We start from the raw sequence: 20,493 nt of genomic DNA on the forward strand, positions 1-20,493 counted from the left end.
GACAGACTTTGAAGCATTTGTGCTGTTCTGACCTGCTTGATCTCAGCTGTGGAGCCCCATCTCCCTGAGAAATCCTTCATTCCAGTGGTGCTAGGGATGTATCAGAGCTTGGTGGGTCCTTCCGGAGCCTGCAGACCTGCTGCCCAGGAAGGTGCAGTCGTTCAGGTGTGGAACCAGCCGTGCTGTAATGCTTAAACAAAGCAGGGAGGGATTTGTTACGCCTTTGGGGAGCCCTGCCAGCCGTGGGCTGGGTTTGACGAGGTTCTCAGGCTGCTGCTGGCGAGGGCAGGTGTGTGCAGGCAGGGCTGGACTGGGCTCAGTCCTTGGCTTTGTGTGCTTCAGAGACCACTGTGTGGGACTGTGTGTGCTCAAGGGTCTGTGCACAGCTCTGCTCCAAAGCTGAGCTTCTCTAAAGGGTCAGCATCAGGAGAGAGCAGCTTTGCCTGTGCTGGGAGGTGAGGAGGGCAGGTGGGAGTCTCCCTGTGGAGGATCCAGACTTCCTTGGCTGGGTGTGACTGGAGGCAGCAGCGCCTGAGAAACCTGAGAGACTGTGGAAGGGCCCAGCTGCCCTTTGGGGGTGGGCAGCTCCTGGCACAGGGTGCCCAGAGCCCCTGGATTGCCCCTGGATTGCCCCTGGGTCCCTGGAGGTGTCCCAGGCCAGGCTGGACAGGGCTGGAGCAGCCTGGGACAGTGGGAGGTGGCCCTGCCATGGCAGGGGTGGCACTGGGTGGGCTCTGAGGTCCCTTCCAAGCCAACCCATTCCATGGTTTTATGTTGCTGTCAGCATGTTGGGATCAGGACCTGCTTGTGAAACATGGTGCAGAGAAGGGCATGGAATTCTTCCCAGCGTTGGAGGGCTGCTGGCTGAAATCTGGTTTGTGTGGCTGAGTGATGGTTTAGAAAGTCACCAAAGTTCTGTTGTTTCTGTGTCAGTGTGCTGATATAAATAGGAAATATTTCATGTGGCTTGTGCATCTTTACAGTAGTTGCTTTTCTCAGACTGGTGGTTTCTTTGATTGTGTTGGATTTGCCTGCAGACAAGTTTAATCCGAATTTGTCAATTATTTTTGGCTGGTTAGTGACCTATGCTAAGCAGTGATGAAGACATGAGCTGGTGAGTGGTAGGTGATTGAGTCTCTAATCCTCAGCTTCAGTCTGTGCCTGGAAAAATTTTCTGAAAAGGTAATGAAACCAAATGTTTAACTGGGACTTTTCTTTTAGCTCAGGTTTTCTTATCTGGAAAGTCACAGTTTGGTTGGCAGTTGCATCGAGCTTCTGAGAGAGAACTGAAGTTCCTGGTGACCAACTTCTCACACCACTGGCTTCCCACAGAACCTTTCCAAGGGTCAGGCAGTGCTCAGTTGTGGTTGTTACGATGCCTATGGCCACAATGCCTGAGCACACTTTAATTATTCCCATTTACTGATGGGAAATCCCAGCACCTTCTGCACTTTGGTGTTGCAGTGAATCATTTCACAGGCTGTGTGCTGTCTCCTCCCTCCCTGCACTGCGTCACCGTGTGCTGCTGGGCTTTCTGAGTTGCTGGGCTTGGAGGAGTCATTAAGATTTCTCACAACTGCTTTTCCCAGCACTGGTTTCCAAGCCCCGGGTTGGAGATGAATGCATGGGGCACTTGGGTTGGGGGTTGCTTGAGGAGTGGCTGCAGTTGGTGCATCAGCTGACAGAGAAATGGGATTTAGGGATTCTGATTTTTTCCCCTTGATTATGTTTTTCAAGTGAGAACATGATAATGAAGCCTGTATCTCAAGGTCCATTAAATAATATTTCTCAAATCCATGACTTCATGTAACTGTGATTCAGATGGCAGATCCCACATGTGATTCAGAAATCAAATCCCACACCACGGGGACTAAGGAAGCTTTTCCTACTGGCTGCAGACATGTTTCATGAAATGATTTATGCAGAACAATCCTAAAAGTTTGTCTCTTCATCACTTTTTCAGTCAGCTGCTTGACACTTTGGGTGGTGTTTTTTGCTGAGTTTTAGCTGTGCCTGTAGGTACTGACCTTAACTGTATTCATCTGTTGATGAGAACTTGGTGATGTGTCCTGAGTTGTTGGTCTCAGCAGGGATGTGTTGGTCAGGAGAGAAGTCCTGCAAGCTCTTTCAGTCAGAGAGCAAATCCTGAAGTGTTCTTGCTTAGCATTTGAAGGCAGAACAGTGAGTGAGTGGTTGATTGTTCAGAAATGCTTAATCAGGTATCCGAAGTAAGTAGGACACTCCAAGTCCCTTTTGCTTTTAAGGAAAGAGGGCAAACGAGAATAGTCAGTTATTTCTCAAAGAGCTGGTCCTGGTACACCTTTTATAGATATTATGGGTGTCTAATAAGTTGTTTGTGAGTTTTATTAGAGCCTTGATCCTCGTGCAGCCCTCAGTGGAGAATGGCAGAGGTTTGGTGTCTCTCAGTGGTCATCCACAGACCTCAGATGAGGCAGTGTGGTTGTCATTCATCCAGAGGGGGTTTGGTGCTTTGGGTTAAATTTATCTGAGCTGAAAACCCCTTGCACCCCAAAGCAGTCTGGAGTTCTGTGAGCCAGGTGTTGGGTCACACGTGCAGGGAATAGCATTCAGGTCAGTGCTGTGTTGGGGAAAACATTTGGATTTGGTGTGTGGGGTGTTGAATGCAGACAAAGCATCTTTCTGGGACGTGCCTTTGCTGCCCCTGCAGCAGTTTGGGTGGTTCTGCTCAGGGCCAGGTCTTCTCTCCCTGTTTCTCAGGCTGGCTGCTGTATGGAAGAGAGTGCAGAGGACTGGGAATGGTTTGGTGTCTGGTATTGCCAATAAGCTGCTCTTTGTCTCTGTAGCCCTTCCCCAGTGGGGCAGCACGGAAGAGCAGGCTGTAGTGCAGATCTTTTAGGAGCTGTGGGTGACACTGCGGATAGGGTTGTATAAATATTTACTTTACTTTCCATTGGAAAAAGCCTGTCACAACATCTGAAGCAGCAGAAAATATTTTTTGAGAAGTTTGTGAATGTGAAGTGGTGTTAAAAACCCAGTGTGGGACTTGCCTGCTTTGCTGCAGTCTCCTCTGAAAGTGAAGTCGGTGTTTGAGCGAGGGAAAGGGGCCCTGGGTAGAGCTAATCTCCAATATTGAAGTCTCATATACCTCTGGGGGGATGGGGAAAGACTTTTACACTGTGTTACACCAGCATCTGCAGGCAGCCACAGCTCAGAGCTGTGTTTTTATTCATGCTGCTACTGAGAGAAGACAAAACCCGACTGTACAGCTGAGATTAGAGTTACTGCCTGGCTGAGATTACCAGTGGAGCGATGGTGACCGTGGAATTCCTTCTGGAAGCTGCTGTAAAGGTGCTCCCAGGTGTTTTCCTGGCAGATTGGGGGTTCATTCTGCAGTGGCAGGGGTTCCTCCCCTCTTTTGTTCTCTCCTGCTGTAGGTCCGTCCTGCTTGCACTCGCTCAGCAGTGCTGGACTCCCAGCTGGGGGAAATGTTTTTCTTGCTAAACTGGCACTACCCCAAGAGATTTTTCCACGGCGTGTGTTTTGGGCACACCCTGGATGTGGGGCGTTCTGCAAGTGTCTGGTTTCAAAGGCTCGGGGAGCTCAGTGTCTGTGCTGGGCCGTGCTCAGATAAAACGCTTCAGGTAGGGGAGAGCCTGGAAAATTGGCTTAGGTTCTGTTTGCTGGATTTCAGAATGAAAGGAAGGGCTTAAAAATATAAATAGGTGAGGGCCTGTGTATTGACTGGGAATTCAGATGGGAAGAGGGAAGAGAAACTTGAATTGCCATTGGGTTTGTTGCAGTTGCCCTTCACATCTCTGGAGCCAACTGGGACTGATTTAACTCTCCAGTGCCCTCGGAGTTGTCTCTGGTTGTGGCTCTCTGCATTTGAAAGATTTGCTTTCACTTGAAGTACTGGAATGGTTTGCTTAAGTAACATCCAGCTCCTTCTTTTTTCTCTCTCTTTTTTTTTTTTTTTTTTTTTTTTTTTTTTTTTTTTTTTTTTTTCCTCCTGTCCTATTTCTTTTCTTTTCACCTCCCCTCTGACCTTCCCTGGGATAAGGTTACTTTCTGGAATGCCTGCTCCAGGTTTGACCTCAGCACTGAACAAGCTATTTATGGGAAGGGTACCTGGCACAGGCATGCCGAAAGGATTTGCTCACGATGCCTGGGATTTTCCTGTGAAACGTGCTGTTTCATGGCATTGCATCAGCAGCCAGGGGTGATGCCTTGGTGGAGGAGAACCTCTGAAAGGGGCAGTCCGAGTCTGGTGCTGTGGGGACTTTCTGCTCACTGCTGTTGTTACGGTGATGGAGGGGCTCAAAAATTGGTCCAGTGGGGAGAGTGTTTTCCTTTTCCCTTTCCCTGCCCCAGCCCAGCCCTGTGCCAGCACTGCCCTGCCCAGCACTGCCCTGCCCAGTTGTGTGCCAGCACTGCCCAGCTCAGCCCTGTGCCAGTGCTGCCCCAGCCCAGTCCAGCCCTGTGCCAGCCCTGTCCAGCCCTGTGCCAGCACTGCCCAGCTGTGTGCCAGCCGTGTCCCAGCCCAGCTGTATGCCACCACTGCCCAGCCCAGCTCTGTGCCAGCCCTGCCCCTGCCCCAGCCCAGCACTGCCCTGCCCAGTTGTGTGCCAGCCCTGCTGTGCCCCAGCTGTGTGCCACCACTGTCCCAGCCCAGCCCTGTCCCAGCCCTGTGCCAGCCCTGTGCCAGCCCTGTGCCCCAGCCCAGCTGTGTGCCAGCACTGCCCAGTCCAGCCCTGCCGTGCCCCAGCCCTGTGCCACCACTGCCCTAGCCCAGTCCAGCCCTGTGCCAGCACTGCCCAGCCCAGCCCTGTGCCAGCCCTGCCGTGCCCCAGCCCTGTCGTGCCGCGCTGCCCGGGGCTGTGCCGAGCAGGGAGCTCAGCCCGGGCTGCCTCGGGAGCCCTGGGGCTGCTGAGGTGAGCTCCTGGCAGATGGCTGTTCTCTCTCCCGATGCTCATGTGCGACCACGATGTCTCAAGTGCAAAACGAGATGTTCCCTGTGATAGTGGTGGCACAGCTCGGCTGGCACGGCTCGTGACGCGCCGCTGCTGAGGCACACTAATTCCTGCTGCCTTATGAATGAGCACAGGGTGCTCTCTCCTCAGCTCTGCCTTTCTCAAAGGGCTGGAGCTCCCCTCTTTGTGAAATCTGTGCATCCTGCCTGAGCAAAATGCACTCACACAATCACAGGGTGCTTTAGGTGGAAAGGACCTCGCAGCCCACCCAGGGCCACCCCTGCCATGGCAGGGACACCTTCCCCTGCCCCAGGCTGCTCCAGCCCTGTCCTGGCCCGGGACACTCACAGGGATCCGGGGGCAGCCACAGTGCTCTGCTCAGAGCGGAATTCCAGAGTTTTGAATGTCATTTTACTACCTCAGCAGTGCCTCCTGACGGGGTGGATTTGTGAAAAGTGACTTCATTTGGCTGCTGGCTTAATGAAATACTCAGTAATTTAAAGCAATGCCAAAAAAAAAAAAAAATACACTCCCCACTATAATAGTGACTTTTTAAATATTAGGCTCAAAACATTTGATCATCAAATTACCCAAAGAGGGAACTAAGGATGATCAGGGCTCTCCTCATGCAGCAGAGCTTTAGGCTTTTGGATTTTGTGACATTTTAGCAGTTTCCATAGTAACACATAACGATGTTGTAAGAAATGTTGCGAGAATTTTATTTGTATAAGGCAGGACTTTCAAATATTAATGGAAAGCAGTGTGAATTGGAGGGAAATGTGTGTGGTGGAGGCAGAGGGAAGGGCTTGGTGTAGTGTCTGGGGTGAGCAGCCATCCACAGATTGAACTGCTCTTGGCCAGCAAACAGGAAAATAAGAGAGCTGCAGTCATCTGGGGAATGTTTGCCACAAAATCTTTCCTCTCTGGTGCTCTAGGTGAAGCTTGGGAATATCTGCTGTTGCTCATTTTCCTGGTCCAGGTAAAGAATATTTTCTGTGCAAAGTGCTTCTCATCCCAGCCCGTGTGCAGTGGGAGCTCATCTCTCTCCAGGATATTAAAGATCTGGAGCTGTTACCAGTGGTGTTTATGGGGAGCTCTAGGCTTAGTTGGGATAAAATTGGATGTCTTCATTTAGAAGCCTTTGAGGCAGCTCCTAGGCTCAATCTGCATTTCCTGAATTCCCTGGTGGCTCCCCAATAACATCCAGTGCTGAGCTTTGGCTGTGTCAGGGCTGGTGATCTTGCATTAGCAAATCCATTCCACTCCTGAGAGGGAACCAGAGAGGGTTTTGGTACGTGCCATAGACAGAAAAAACAAAACAAAACAAAAACAAAAAAACAAAACAAAACAAACAAAAAACAGGATTCCTGAGCACAAAAAGGTTTAGTGAGGGGTATTTGTATGCACATATAAAATATAGAGGTGTGAGGGAGGGTCACACGTCTGGCTGCTGTTAGGAGCACGAAAGGATGAAGCAGGCCAGCAGGAGGTTAAGCAGGAAAGCCTTTATTTTATTTTTCTGACTCCATTTATATACAAATTTACAGACAGGCCAAGATTGGCTACACAGGTAGCCACCTCTTTGATCTCATTGGTGAACATCACCATCAGTCATCTTTCTCCTGCCAGAGGAGAAGAACGTAAACATGAGACTATTCTCTAAAAACACATCGTTTACCTGAAGCTGCGTGAGAACAAAATGCAGACAGTGAATCTCTGTCCTGTCACAGGACACCTCAGCAGGGGACAGGGGTTTGAAGGTGCTCAGTGCTCTGGCTCTGCCCTGGCAGAGTTCACCTGCAGGTCCCACTCCTGTGGTCTGATGGCTCTTGTGTTCCTGGTGGGTTTTTCTCCACTGCAGCCCCACATCCCCGTGGCTGGGGGGAATATTTCTGTTCAGCAGCCGTTGCTATTCCTGGGCTGGGACAGTTGCATGAATAAAAATCGCAGCAGCTAAATCTGCCTATTTTTGTGTGAATTGGAGCCCTTCTCCATGTGACTTCTGCTATTCCCGTGCTGGCTATTTCAAAAAAATGAGACAATCAGCCTTCTGTAGATCTGCATTTTGAATGCAGAACACTTGCAGGGCTCTTGCTCCATGTATGCAACATTTTGTGGCGTTGGCTTTTTACTGTCTCGGGCTAAAACAAGAAAATTATTCTCTCTCTGCTCCTTTCATGTCATAGGTATCTCTCTGCCATTAGCAGAGATCTCTGAAAGTCAAAGGTAAGGTGCTATTTATACCAAGACAGCAGAAAATAGTGTGAAGAAACCAAGCACCTTAGGAAATCTCCCCAGGCATTAACCACTTTTCCTACATCAGGGTGGATTAAATTGATACAGATTAATTTTCAAGTATTTTTAATTGTAATAGACACAGTAGAGTGTCGTGTAATGACTTCTCCAAGGTTCGTGGTGCATATATTGGTCAAAACGATCCCATTTTAAATAAAATAAATCTGTTTGAGTAGTAGCCAGCCACATAAAGAAGATTCCTCAGTGTGATGATTCATATTGTGCCTGAAGACAGCTTTCCTTGCTTGCTCCCCCCACCATCCCCCTCTCCCTGCCGCTGGAAACGGGCAGGAGGCCTGAACCAGCTTAACTCTTAGTTAGTTAAACTTACTTTTAATAAGTGATACTTGTAAAAAATCTTACCTGAAGGCTCTGATTGACATGGTGTTGTGTATTAGATGTTAACCTGGTTTCTGAATTGTGTAACTGCTGGTTTTTCTGTTTTAGCTGCTTTTTTCTGCATGTGAGCTGTTCTTGGAACTCTTCCTAGCAGGCTGGAGTTACATCTGTCTCCAGTTACGGTGGTTCTGTGCTGGTTCCCTCTTTTGTGTGACTCTTTCCCTTGTCAGACCTGCCCCAGTGCCCCTCCTGTCCCTCTGCATCTCCTCTCCAGGGGTGTTCATGGCCAGCTCTTTTCTAATGGAGAGAGTTCTGGTTCTTTTTGCAGCTAATTCTCCTGCATGCTGGCTCTTGAGATAGTGTTTATTTTCAAAACAGTGTCCTGTGAGGAGAGAGAGTTTTCATGACCCATCCCAGCTGCTGTGGCAGAGCTCTGCCTTTGTTTTCCCCGTGTCTCTGTACCAGGCTGCTGTGGTTGTGTTGAACTCCTGGGGACAGGTGAGCCCTGATCAGACCAGCTGCTCTGCAGATGGAGGTGGTACTTGTGCTGATGTTTTCCTGTGCCTGAGCAGTGGGTTTGTGTGCCAGGACAAGGTCCTCCTCCGTGAGAAATAAAGGGAAAATGACTCCATTGAGTGTTTCGGTGGCTTTATGAGGAATAGTGAAAATTATCACAGAATGTCTGGAGTTGGAAGAGACCCACAGGGATCACCCAGTCCAACTCCTGGCCCTGCACAGACACCCCAACAATCCACCCTGTGCCTGTTTCACTCCCACAGCTTAAAAAGATGCTCTGTGAAAACTGGTGCTCAGTGATGCAGCTCCTAGAAAGAGGAGGATGAGGAGAAGATGTGGATGTTTTCTTCATTGTTGTCACTCTGTGAAGGTTTTGGTTGTAGATTCCCAGATGCTTTTAGCTGTGATGCTTGGAGCAAGCTGGCTGCAGGGCTCCAGCAGGGAGGGAACCTCTGCAGCCCCTGGCAGCACTAACGAGGAGGTCCCCACTAATGAGGGGCTGCTGCTGGAGCTGAGTGTGACTGGGTCAATCTGCTGGAGGAATCCTCTCTTTATTGTTTTCCTCTGATGTTGCGGCATTCCTCAAAATCCCTTTCATCCCCTTCTTGTCTGCTGGTTAGCAGCCATCTGCATGCAGAGCACTTGGCTACTTTCAATCTTTGCCTTATATAATTGAAGATTTCCCCCCTCCTCCTTTTGGAGCTTTCTGGTAGGGTTTTTTTTTCCTCCCTAATGTAGGTGTTTGAAATCTTCAACCAGTCAAACTAGTACATGAAGTGATCTTCCTGTTCTGGAGTTGCTGCAGTTGTCATACTGGAGGGAAAAAATGTTTTTACTTCAATTTATTAGGGCTGAGAGAAAACTTAGTTGCCCAGAGCAGCTGTGGCTGCCCTACAGTGTCCAGGGCCAGGTTGGATGGGGCTTGGAGCACCTGGGATGTGTCCCTGCCCATGGCAGAGGTGGCTCTGGGTGGGCTCTAAGGTCCCTCCCAACCCAAACCATTCAGTGATTCTGTAAAACTCTGTCCTTTCCCTTCCACTTTGACAGACTGCAACCAAAATTTTCAGGAAAGCGTATGCAGGGAAGCCTTTTCTCTTTTTTTCCTTGTTTTTGTTTTTTTCCTCTCGGGTCCTACAGACCTCTGCTGGAGTTGTAAAGTTGGATGCTCATTGCCCAGCGATGGGGATTTTGTTGGTTGAGGAGCAGTGCAGTGTGTCTGTCCTCACTGCCCTTGGGAGCTGCTGACCTGGTACAAATGGGAGCATTAATTGAAGTAATGGAGCTCTCCTGTGTTTCACTTCATTTCTGAGAGTAGCTTGTCCAAAAGCATCTCAGTTTATTTATTTAGCTGATGCTTGCTGAGATAAAGGGGGTTCTGAGAGTTTGTTACTATATCTCGGTGGCTGTGGCTCATGCTGCTGTCTCAGAAAGGAGACAGGTAACTCCCCTCCTCCTCCCTGCCACGGAGAGCAGCAGCTGCCTGGCCCCTGCAGGATTAATCCCCTCCATCCAGCCTCTGATCACTTTGTGACACACATTAGGGCAGAGAGCTGATGGAAAGTGTTGTCTTCCTTCACAGAGATGTCTTGGAGAATGTAGAAATTCATGCAAAATTCTCCCTTTTCCAGTCACTGTAATTGCCTGTAAGCTCAGAGCTGGGTAATGTCACTTCTAAAGTTGCATTTATTGCACAGGATTGTATGATAATTTCAGAGGGACATTTTCCTTTTACCGAGGTCCTGTTCTTTTTTTATTTAGATGGAAACATCCCTCCTCCTCTCGTGGCCATGAACTCCTGGCCCCTGGAGTGAGCTGACAGTGCAGAGCTGCCCTGGCTCATCCCAGTTCTGGTTCTTACCACAGCTCCTCTAATGAAAAAGATTTGTCCTATCTCTTCCAGAGCTGGGAATCCTCTGGATCTGGGGAGGTGCAGATGTGGGATGGTTTGGCTGCAGATGCCCCTTGGCCCTCTGGACACTCGGAGGCTGTGTCATGGACTCTCGGCCACGGCTCTTTGTTTCTGCTACAATGACTTTTGTGTTGGCTTTTCTTGTGAAACTCTTGGCCTCCGAGTTTGTGACTGTGTTTGGAAACCCCTCGTGTGCTGTAGGCTTTCTCCTGACTGTGCAGTGAGGCTGGGTGGCCCTGGAGGTGTCCCAGAGCAGGGCAGTGTCAGCCCTGGGGACTGTCCCCAGGTTGTGGATCTGCCCTGGCCGGGGAGGGCTCAGCCTGGGAATGCTCTTTGCAGCACTCCTGAGAAACCCCAGGGCTTGGAGAGCCTCTGCTCTGCTCTTTGTGTGAGCCATTTTCAGTTTCTCCAAGCATTGGGATCTGGAAGATGTTCCAATGCTTCAAACTGTTCTCATTTGCTCTCTTTTCTCATGGATTACTTGACTGAAAGTTGCCCCAGCTCAGTTTTTTTGGCTCTTGTCCTGGTTTTCAGACATGTGAATGTGACATTCTTTGCTTCTGCTTGTAAATAAAAAAAACTAAATGAAAAAAAAAGGTCTAGTATTCCCTTCTCTAGAAAAAACCAACTCCTAGAAAGTGGTGACTGCAGGGTGAGTAATGCTCCATTCACTCCCACTCCTCTTCCCCCAAAGGAACAGGAAAACCCTCCTGAACACATCTTTGATAAAAAATATTCCTGATGAGACTGAGGAGATTTGGGATAACCATGGAAGCTCTGCTTCTTGGATGAGATGCTTCAGTGCCACCAATCAAAACATCTTTTAAAAATATCCTGCCTTCAAGAAGAATCTATTCTTGCAAATTGGAGCCCAGTATTAAAGAACATACTTTTGGTTGTAAAGCATCCAAATTAAAGAAATAGACCAAATATTCCTCTCTCTTTTCTCCCTTTCCAACTGCTTATAGAACTGCTGGATGTTTATTGCAGACTTCACACAGCATGAAAATAGAATTTTCATGAAAATGTGTGAGATGTAGAAAATGTGTGAGATGCTCCGAACTGTGGCACTTGAACTGCACTGGAGTTTGCTCAGGAAGGAGAAAGGGGCCTGGTTGCTCTACAGATACTTTTATTCTGTCTCCTGCCTTGTGTCTTGGCATGAAACAGACATTATCTAGTCCTTGTGAAAAGTCCTGGAGTGGAGAGTGTGTCTTGGCTGAACCTGAGTGAAAGGGCTCAGGAAAATCTATCCAAGAAAAATAAATTTCTGGTGGAGCAGCCAACAGAGTGTGACATGAATCACTTCTGGAGGGTTGGGGGTGGTACACAGAGGTGGTTTTGATCTGGCTCTGGGAAATACGGATGTAATGGGGGGGATAAAGACTCTTTTTATGTGTCCTTACAGACACAGTTAAGATATAACCATCTCTTTAGAACCTAAAATAATTTAGTTCTTGGTGTTTCCTCACCACTTCTTGTTCCCATGGCTTCTCCTTCCCTGTACCCTGAACTTTCTCATCTTCTCTAGGTCTTGCAGAAGAGCCTCTCCCTTTTCTCCTGCTCTGTGGACCGTGGGCTTGGGGACCTCAGGCAGTGTTGGCTTTCATCCCAGAGGGAGTTTGATGCATTGGTTTAAATTGAACATTCCAGGGTGAGGTCTCAGTTGTTTTGGAGCAGAGCAGAAGGGAACCATCTCCCATCCCTGGAAGTGTCCAGGGTGGGTTGGGTGGGGCTGGGAAGGTGACCCTGCCGTGTCACATGGACACAGGATGTGTTTTGGTTTTTAAGGTCCTTTCCAGCCCAATCTGAGTCTGTATCTGCTGACCCTGGGGCCGGGGTCAGGGAGCTCACCCCCAGAGTCCCAGCAGTGACAGGAACCCCCCAGAGCTGCTGCTGGGGCTTCCTGGGGCTGCCCAAATAGGGCTATCAATTTGGGGACCTCACCGGGCTGTTTGTGTAGGAGGGAGAAGAGTGAGAAACCACCCCTGGGTGACAAGGGCACGGTGCTGCCCGTCCTCTCCCCGGCCCCGGGGCTGGGTTTGGGTTGGCTGTCCCAGTTTGTGTCACCTGCTGTCCCCCTCCTGCCCCTCGCTGGCACAGTTCACTCAGGAGCTCCCCTGTTGGCACACACAGCAGGGAGGAGCTGTGCAGTGACAAACCTGCCACCTCTGCAATGGGTGACACAGACCCGCATTGTCCTTGGGAGGAACCAGCCTCCAGTAGCTCACCTTGCCAGCAAGAAAGAGCATTTCGTTTTCATTTATTTTTTTTATTAAGAGCAGCAGAGTTGCTTGGAATCAGTTCAGTGTTTAGTGACACCCAAGGAGGATGTACTTGTGTGAATAGAAAATGCTGCTTAATTGCTCAAGACGGCAGTTTGTTCTTTCACGTGATGGAATTTCAGTCTGTGTGAACCCAGCAACGTGGCTCTGAACTCATTATTGTGATTTCTTGCTCACTGCCTTGACATAGTAGGAAGTATCTCTCCCTTGCAGAATGAAATGCTGAATCTTGCTGTTCTAAATGAGATTGAATTAATACTGCATTCTGGGGATCTCTTGTACAAAGAATCAGCAGCGTTCTGCTCTTCTGCAGGGTTGTGTTAATCATCAGATGTGAGTTTAATCATCAGATGTGAGGTGGCCACATAAAGCTGGGTAACAGGCCAGCAGAAAGCTGGAAGGTGCTGAGGATAACTCAGGTATCTCTGGGAAGAGAAGCAGGCTGCAGGAATTCTGAGTCACAGAAATAAATGTCATTGACTGTACGTTTCCCAAACAGCAGCTGAGTCCGACTGTGCTAAAGTAAAAATGGTTTTGTTTGCTCTTTCACATGTGACGTGCAATCCTTTTTTTAGCTGCTTGTGTTTTTTAAACTATAGGGAATTGTGAATGGCTTGTGTGAATTTATAGTGAGTTTTGAAAGGCTTGAAAGCGTTTTGGAGTGTGTCTGTATGTAGCTACACACTGTGTGTGGTATATAACCAACGTTTTTAAAGGAGCCTCTGTGTTAATTTAGATCCCAGCAGTTTGAGCCCTTGTTCTCATCTCTGGAGTTACAGGAATGGTTGGGGTTAAGGTTTAACATCTCTTCTAGAGCTTGTGTCTTCATGTGGATAGCAGGATGAAAAATACTTAAACATGGGTAAATTCCTATCACTTGGTGCTTTGTTTCTGGCTTCTGCACCACCAGTGTTTTATCTTAGTTCTCTAACTTGCTGTGGCAAAAGCAGAGAGCTGTTAGATAAGGAGCTTTTAAAGATGAGACTTGTCAGTAAGAAAACAGCCTGTAAGCCTTGCTTAGTCAGCCTTCAGATGGAATTAAGTGGTTGCAAATTCATTTGTTCTTAATAAACTAAGCTCAGTACAGTTACCAGTTTGTCCAGGACTTTGTTTATAAGGTCCAGTACTTCTTGGAGCTTTTTTGTTGTTGTGGGTTCTGGTTTTGTATCAAAGGACATAAATCATGAGTTCTTTGCTGCCTCATGAAGGTCAGCATCAGGATCCTCCTGTATCAGTCTGGGCTGGTGTCTCTGGGAGGAAAATTTTGCCCAAAACCAGTAACTGCTGCCTTTTAGCTCCCATCAGCCTTGCTCTCCCCTCTTTCCCTCCAGACTGGAGGCTGTGGAGGTATCTGCTGTCACACTTCTGAATGGAAGAGGAGATTCCAAAGAGGGAAAACTGCCTGGGCACGTTCTGTGTCTCAAGCTGCAGTTGCCTATTGCCCCAGATCCTCGAGGATGAGACTCTCACAGGCTCTTAGCAGGAATAGTTGGCACCGTTTGCATGCAATTTTTTTTTTTTTAAGTAAAATAAATATAAATAATCCTTGACTGAAGCCCAAGTGGGTTTTGCAGCATTTTGGGTTTTTTTCCTTAGAGAAATAAGGGGAAAGTGCTACTCTGGGAGGTAGGACTTTATCTATGGAATGTGCCTAAACATCCTTTTGTGGCTCTTCCCCAGTGAACACGAAGCATCTGTGCTGTAAAACTGTTTGCACTGAGCTGAGGGAGAGCAGGGAAGAGCAGGGATCAAAAAGAGCCCTGGTGGTTCTCTGAGGTTCAGTGGGTCACTGTGGCCACCTCTGCTGTTCTCCCGGAGCTCTTCCAGCCCTAACAGGTGTCTCCCTGAAAATATGTGCCAGTGTTTGCTGTCTGCTGGGGGAGAACAGAGTTCCTTTGTTGCTCTTTGGAGAGAGGAGGGAAGCCAGCCAAGTTCAGTGCTGCTTCATGGCAGAACATATCTCAGTGCTTTGAAGTTGTGTGCTTTTTTAAAATAAGACCATCCAGACTGCAGCTCTGCAATTCTTCCTTGCATTCACTGAGATGGGCTCCAGTTAGAGACATGTTCTTTTAAGATTTCTTCCATTAAAATTCTGTCTGTTTTTTAATCCTTTTTCTGTTACTGCTCTGATGTTTGGGAGAGAGCTGCTAGTTCTCTGTCCTTTTGGGGGACACACAGCAAACCCAAAAATTCTTGGTTTCAAATACCTGGGCTCTAACTTTGGGCATCAAGACTTGCCAGCCCTTTAATTCCTAGGAGATAAAAGCAAAGATCTTGATGCAAGAAATGTTGCCTGTCAAAATAAGTTGATAAGACCCTGGCAAAGGTTTTATTTCCTGGAGAGTGTTCAGGTGAACTTGGTTTCCCCATTCCTTTCCTGGGAATCTCTGTTCCTGGGTGCAGTTGGTAATTGAGATCAGGGTGTCCTGTTTGGGAGAAGGGTGGCAGTGGCAGTTGAGTGACAGAATTCTCGGGAGATGTAACAAAAGATGGTCTCTCTCCGTTTATAGCAGTGGAGTTTCCCCAGGGGGATTTGTCCGTGTGTGTCCTGTTGAATCTCCCGTTTTCACAGGGGGCTGTGCTGTGGGGTTGCAGTGGGGACACAGTGTGCTGGGCTGCTGCAGTCAGCAGTGAATTGGATGAACAACCTCCTCCCTGAGAGCCAAAACCCCTGAGAATGCCCAGCTCAGGTTAAACCCCATCACTGGGTGTTTGTTAGGATTCTCCTCTTCCCTACAGCAGGAATCTTCTCCTGCAGGAAGCAGAGCACGGGGCTGGGATGCTGCCACTGGGAGGGTGATTTCTGATGGCTGAAAGTGCTTGTGATCATTCCTGAAGTAAATTGCTTTTATTTCTGCTCTTGTCTTGCCAAATCTCCTAAAGCTGTATGTTCACCTTTCCCCAGCAGCACTGGGAGCTGGTGGGTAGAGCCAGTCCCTGCTTCTGTTCCAGTTTCTCTGAAAGCCAAGGAAAGCTTTAATGGGTAGTGTTTAATTTCCTTATTAGACAGTTCAGAATGCTTATGGGAGACAGACTCTGATGATATCTGCATTCTTACTGCGTGGGGAAGGTTTTACTTCACTGCTCCTTCCCTCTTAAACACCAAAGAGTCTGTAGTGAAGCTGCTTTATAGAAAATGATGTTTAAATGGTACCATGAGCACTTGGATGCTCAGACTCTCAAGTCTGCCTTGCATGCGAGAATGTATAAAAGCTTTGCTAGTGCACACCTTTCTGGGAGAATCAGTGTTAATAAATATCTCAGTAACTCTTGCAGCTGGGGTTTGTGGCCTCAGCAACTATATATTTTTGCTGTGATTGCAAATACTTTTTGTTCTCCTTAGGCCAAGGGTGGCTCCTGATTGTCCGTAGTAAAGGCTTGACTCACAGAGCTGGGGTTCAAACATGGAAAACTCTGGTGGTGAGATGAACTGGAGCCTGGGTGGCAGCCTGCCAGCTGCCCTGGTGCACTTTGCACGGAGGGGTGAGGCCCTGGTGGTGTTTTGGGATGAGGGAGTGCAGGAGGCAGGTGCTGGGTGTCACCCAGTGGGGCTGGGAGCAGCCTGGTCCTGTGCAGGGTGTCCCTGCCCGTGGCAGGGGTGGGACTGGGTGGGCTTGGGGGGCCTTTTGGAGGGTCTGCAGAGTCCATTGAGGAGCAGCTGGGGGAGCTGGAGAACAGGAGCTCAGGGGGAACTTGTGGCTCTGCACAAGTCCCCAACAGGAGGGGACAGCGGAGGGGTCGGGCTCTGCTCCCAGGGCACAGGGACAGGACAAGGGGAATGGCCTCAGGCTGGCCCAGGGCAGGCTCAGGGGGGACAGCAGCAGGAATTTGCCCATGGAAAGGGGCTCAGGCCTTGGCACTGCCCAGGGAGATTTGGTGCCCATCCCTGGAGGGGTCCAAGGAATGGCTGGATGTGGCACTCAGAGCTCCGGGCTGGGGACAGGGTGGGGGCAGGCACAGGTTGAGCTCCATGGTCTGGGAGATCTTTTCCAGCCCAGAGGATTCTGTGGTTCCCATGCAATCTGTGATCTTTGTTAAGCTGTTCCAGAATGAGCTCCCCTGTTCCTCTGAGCAGTTCAGTTTCAAGACTAAAGTTGGCAGAGGGATGTGCAGATATTGCTGTTTTCTTCTGTTAAATGTAATCTTTCTCATAAACAGATTAATGCACAGAACCACTGGGCAGTTGCGTGTAGCAGCCTCCTGTCCCCCTGGCACAGATAAATAAATCCTGGTGATGGATTTTGATCTCTTATTCTCAGAGAAGTGCTCAGCTCCTGCTGGGGAGAGGCTGCTGCTGTGTGGGTGCCTGCAGTCCTCTCATGGCCCTGGCAGAGCTGGAACTGCTCCCAGCTGCAGTTTGTGTGTGATCAGTTTATTTGAGAGCTGGGAGTGTGTTAAAAAGGTTCTGTAATGCAAAGTACTTGTCACTTAAAAATTGGACTTGTATTTTCTGTATTACTATGTTTTAACCCGAAATTTAAGGCAGTATTGTTATTTTAGATGTAATTATAAGCTCCAGCAGGGCTCCTGTCTCTTTATATAGTATTCTATACTTACTGAAAATACCTGAGAAGAATAGAGGAAAAGCAGAGCATGGGGGAGGTAATTAATTAACACTGCTCCCTGTTGGAACAGGAATGAAGTTAATGTTCTGGTTGTTGGTGTTCAGTAAGAAACTTTCTCTTGAAGGTGTCAGTTTTCTGTCCTGAATCTCCTCTCCTGGAGCCTGTTCCAGGCTCTGCCCCTCCTTGTGCCCACGCTGTGCCCTGTGTGCTCTCAGCCCAGGGCTGGCTCTGGGTTTGGAGGTGCCAGGGGCAGTTTTTAGAGCTGGAGGTGCCGGGGCAGTTTTTAGAGCTGGAGGTGCCGGGGCAGTTTTTAGAGCTGGAGGTGGCAGGGCAGTTTTTAGAGCTGGAGGTGCCAGGGGCAGGTTTTAGAGCTGGAGGTGCCAGGGGCAGGTTTTAGAGCTGGAGGTGGCAGGGCAGTTTTTAGAGCTGGAGGTGGCAGGGCAGTTTTTAGAGCTGGAGGTGCCGGGGCAGTTTTTAGAGCTGGAGGTGGCAGGGCAGTTTTTAGAGCTGGAGGTGCCAGGGGCAGTTTTTAGAGCTGGAGGTGCCAGGGGCAGGTTTTAGAGCTGGAGGTGCCAGGGGCAGTTTTTAGAGCTGGAGGTGCCAGGGGCAGGTTTTAGAGCTGGGGGTGCCAGGGGCAGGTTTTAGAGCTGGGGGTGCCAGGGGCAGTTTTTAGAGCTGGGGGTGCCAGGGGCAGGTTTTAGAGCTGGAGGTGCCAGGGGCAGGTTTTAGAGCTGGAGGTGCTGGGGCAGTTTTTAGAGCTGGAGGTGCTGGGGCAGTTTTTAGAGCTGGGGGTGCCAGGGGCAGGTTTTAGAGCTGGAGGTGCCAGGGGCAGTTTTTAGAGCTGGGGGTGCCAGGGGCAGGTTTTAGAGCTGGAGGTGCCAGGCAGGGTGTGTTTGGCTCCCCGAGGATCCTGCACTGCTGCTGGAGCTGGCTGGGCACAGCTCCCTGCCTCTGGCCAGCCTCAGTGGGCACAAAGATTTCTGATTCCTGTGTGCAGGGAGCAGGCTGGGCTCTGCCCTGCCATGGGGACCTTCCCCAAGGCTCCCGAGGGCACCAGGAGCTGCCACCCCACGTCCCGAGGCTTGGAAATCCCAGTGACAAGGACAATAGCCACAGCTCCAGCCAGGCTGCTTTCCATTAGGAGTAAGAAAAATGTGAAGCCCCAGGAATTTTGTCAAGGCTTTTGATATGTGAGTACTCAGTGTTCTGCGAGAGGAAAATAAACTTTGGCTAAAGACTCAGCTCTGTTCCAGAGACTCCCAGCACAGTGCAGAGGCTTGGTCAGGTACAAAGACCTGAGCTGGTGTTTGGGTGAAGGCACTGCTGTGGCTTTCCATGAGACTGCCGTGCTTTTTGTGAAGCCTCTCTGATTGCTTCTTGCCTGAATCTCCTTTTGGAGCTTACTACACATAAATATTTATATAAATACTCCATGTTTGTATATAATACTTTGGTTGAACCTTTTAGAGCTTTTCTTTCGCTAAAGTTTCTCATTAAGGGGTTTGCTCTCACACTGTGAAGGTCAGAAAAATTTTATGGGCCATAAAGTTGAAACTTCTCAAGCTCTGTGGGTATCCCATGACAAAAGTGAAGCTGCGTTTTATTCCTTGTTTTGAGGATAATCTTCTGCCATTTAGGAATGGGTTTTGATATTATTTGCTTCTAGGAACCTGACTATGTGGATTTCTGTCCCCTGTCTCCAAAAAGCAGACATTTGTGGAGCTGTGTACTGACAAGCAGAAAGACAAATTCGGAATGATCTGCTCTGGAAAGATTCCAAGTGTTTTAATTTGTGTGTCTGTAATTCTAGTATCTCTCCTAGAGCTGAGTCTGCCCTCCTTAGACTTGGTGATAATGCTTAGCACACAGAGCATTTTATCTTGAAAGCACTGTACAAACATGAGCTAACCTGGCAGTTAAGCCTTCAACTTTCTTTTAGGTGACATTTACTCAGGTGTGAGAGCCACTGGCTGTCTGCATTGTCCGTAGTGTTAGAGAAAAATATTATATATATATATATATATACACACACTCTGCATATATGGAATAAACCCCTTTTGTCTGATACACGTTCATAAATAGCTGCTGATGGTTCCTCTGGGTGCTGGAGGAAGACTGAAGTGACTTTTGTGTGTGAACCCCCTGATGTGTCAGCAGCCCTGGGAGCTCAGCCCTGTCCATCCTCCTGGAGAGAGACTTCACATTTCCATGGAGGTTGAGCCGATGTCACTGCTGGGAAACGAGGCAGCAGAGAGCTCCTGCTTCCCCTCACTGTGCTCAGGAGCTGGATCCCAGAGCTTTCCTGGCATAATCCCCTGTTCCAGAAACCACAGAGCTGCCCTGCCATTGCTGCCACACCACTGCTAATTGCTTCATCTCAGGCAGGCAAAGGGCAGAGTTAGGTGAGCAGAAAAGGTGTAGGAAACACAGTTACAGAATTAGAGAATCCCAGACTGGTTGGTGTTGGCAGGGACCTTAAATCCCACCCAGAGCCACCCCTGCCAAGGACAGGGACACCTTCCCCTGCCCCAGGGACACCTTCCCCTGCCAAGGACAGGGACACCTTCCCCTGCCCCAGGGACACCTTCCCCTGTCCCAGGGACACCTTCCCTGTCCCAGGGACACCTTCCCCTGTCCCAGGGACATCTCCCAATGCCCCAGGGACACCTTCCCCTGTCCAGGACAGGGACACCTTCCCCTGTCCAGGACAGGGACACCTTCCCCTGCCCCAGGGACATCTCCCACTGCCCCAGGGACACCTTCCCCTGCCAAGGACAGGGACACCTTCCCCTGCCCCAGGGACACCTTCCCCTGCCCCAGGCTGCTCCAGCCCTGTCCAGCCTGGCCTGGGACACTGCCAGGGCTCCAGCTCTTTCCTTCCTCTTTTCTTTTCTTAATTTCAATGTTTATTTTTGTTGTAAAATATTTTAACTTTGAATTACTCTGCACAGACTTTGTCAGGCCCTGCAGAGCCCCAGTGCTGTGGTGTGTGGGGGGATTGGGCAGCTCAGAGCTGCTGCCATTCCCAGGGACAGGAGGACACATCACGGGGTGGGGAGTCCTTGAGAACCAATTGTGGCTCCCTCAGATTGTGGTGCAGCTTTAAAAACTTTTATCTCTGCTTTTGCTGAGGGCGATTGTTGCTTCCCTTAGTTCCTTAGCAGAACAGGTGGCCTTGTTCTTTGGTGTCTTGGCAGATTTCCTCTTAAGTCTTATTTTAGCCAGTTGAAAGAGGAAGAGGGCACAGGGTGCTTTTTGAAGTCCTATTCACTGAGGATTTATTCCCACCAGTGTTGTAAAGTCTGGAATAGTTACTCTGGAATTCTTTGCTGTTTTGAAGCAATTACAGTTTCTTGGTTTCTCAGCTGTGAAGTGGAAGATGTTGTCCTATAAAAGAAGAATGTATCCAGAAGCACTGAAACACAGAAAGGAGGGTCACAGGTTTTATTCACTGCCCCAGGATTTATCCCCTTTGTCTTGAGACAGGTTTTACAGGAACTTGTGAGGGCATGGAGAGATGAAAACAAACGTGGTCAGTGCTCTTCATCATGGAATTGTAGGTGCTTGAACAGAATTTCTGCATGATGAATTTTGACATTTATTAACCCCCTTCCCATTCCCTCACCTTTGTC

At 49.1% G+C, this 20,493-nt stretch overlaps 1 protein-coding gene and 1 long non-coding RNA gene across 5 annotated transcripts in view; both read left to right on the plus strand.

Moving 5' to 3' along the window:
* Window positions 1-20,493, plus strand: part of KANSL1 (KAT8 regulatory NSL complex subunit 1) — a 76,117-nt gene that overhangs the window by 20,676 nt on the left and 34,948 nt on the right. The window lies entirely within an intron of this gene.
* LOC136372330 (uncharacterized) lies at window positions 17,056-17,808 on the plus strand. The gene is made up of 3 exons (XR_010745470.1): window positions 17,056-17,101; window positions 17,184-17,210; window positions 17,737-17,808. It is a non-coding gene; the product is annotated as an uncharacterized lncRNA (long non-coding RNA).

This window comes from Sylvia atricapilla, chromosome 27 (assembly GCF_009819655.1).
Source record: "Sylvia atricapilla isolate bSylAtr1 chromosome 27, bSylAtr1.pri, whole genome shotgun sequence".
NCBI lineage: Eukaryota > Metazoa > Chordata > Aves > Passeriformes > Sylviidae > Sylvia > Sylvia atricapilla.